This window comes from Amphimedon queenslandica, unplaced genomic scaffold (genome assembly GCF_000090795.2).
Source record: "Amphimedon queenslandica unplaced genomic scaffold, v1.1 AMPQUscaffold_4692_Cont23330, whole genome shotgun sequence".
Lineage (NCBI taxonomy): Eukaryota > Metazoa > Porifera > Demospongiae > Haplosclerida > Niphatidae > Amphimedon > Amphimedon queenslandica.
The window spans coordinates 1-1,501 of NW_003554997.1; the positions used below are offsets into that span (position 1 = coordinate 1).

At 36.1% G+C, this 1,501-nt stretch overlaps 1 long non-coding RNA gene across 1 annotated transcript; it reads right to left on the minus strand.

Annotated features, from left to right (window-relative positions):
- Window positions 1-114: 114 nt before the first annotated feature.
- Window positions 115-831, minus strand: LOC109592580 (uncharacterized). The gene is made up of 4 exons (XR_002190427.1): window positions 616-831; window positions 519-530; window positions 404-409; window positions 115-327 (listed from the first exon to the last, which is right to left on the minus strand). It is a non-coding gene; the product is annotated as an uncharacterized LOC109592580 (long non-coding RNA).
- Between the last annotated feature and the right edge of the window lie 670 nt (window positions 832-1,501).

Here is a 1,501-nt window from a genome sequence, read left to right on the forward strand (position 1 = left end):
CAGCAAGCACACACACACACACACACACACACACACACACACACACACACACACACACACACACACACACACACACACACACACACACACACACACACTGGACACAAATCTTATCCTCTTGTCTCTCCATGTCAATAATAAGCTCATTTCTCTCATTTTATTCAACCCCTTCTCTCTCCAAACATCATTCCCTCCTCTCTCCTTACTTTATTTTATATAATAATATTACAATCGATAAAATAAATACTGCAACAACAATGGCCCCAACAACTGTTGGAAGAACAATCTCAAGTGTCCTGTCATTATTATCATCAACTGGTATTATTGCTGTAAGAAAAGGAATGGAGAGAGAGAAAAGGAGAAATTAATGATAAAATTGGTTTTTAAAGTGTATTGATCTTACTTGGTGCTGTTCCAAAGGATAAGGAAGGTAGTTAAGGTACACAATAAAAATAAAAGAAAAAGAAAGACAAGATTAAACAGGTTATTATACATGTATAATAATATTTAGCACTTACCTCCAGAAGGAACTATAAAAAGTAGAGAAGGAGAAAAAGGTTAAATAGAAAAGACACAATATAAATCAAATGCTCATATAAAGTTATTATCCCTTACCTTCTATTATAACGCCACTGACTGAGGCCCACCTACTGTATGGACTGTACACATAAGTAACATCAGGATTAGCTGTACTCTGGACTGCTGTCCTTACCCTCACCTTAACAATAAGTAACAACCACAAGATAATCACATAATGATACTGAGGTATACTATATCCCAGTTCAGTTTGGGACGGAAGTGGAAGCAGCTGCGTGGAATTTGAAAAATGTAGCTACGTCACAAAATGATGTATTATAATGATATTCATAGGAAGAATGGCAGCAGTGTTGTTTCACTCTTAAAACAGTCTTGCTCTTCCTGATAAGCAGTACAACAGCTACTGGGGTCAACTAGTCTTCATAATGGCCATCATTATCAAAAGATCTTGCTCTGTTAGCTTTTTAAAACAAGAATTATCAGTTTGCGCTCTCAACCACATGTTCTTATGTAAACTATGACGTAGATAAATTGTCATAAAACGTCATTTTGGTATGCCATTGAGTTTATAGGGAGAACCCGGTTCTCAGGGTTCCCAAGGGCTGAGAGACCCAAGATTTCACAGATTTTGATGGACTTTGGCGACTAAGAACCTGTGAAAGTCTCACCCTTATCCCACATTCCTATAAAAAGTTATTCCAGTTTTTCTTGTCCCAAACTCAACTGGGATATAGTATACATGTACTGTACATATAAGTCTGGTAACTGCATGTACTGTACAATATGAAGGGTTTCCCACAAAGCATGCTAAGTTAGCTAAAAAGCATGAGCTTTAAGCACCACAATAGATCTAGTACTTTAAAGCAACTTTCAAAATTCATAAAAAATTCAATTTTGGTTGGAATCAGCTCAAACTTGCTACAGTACATAAGAACATGTATATGTATCAGGAAAAATTATAAAA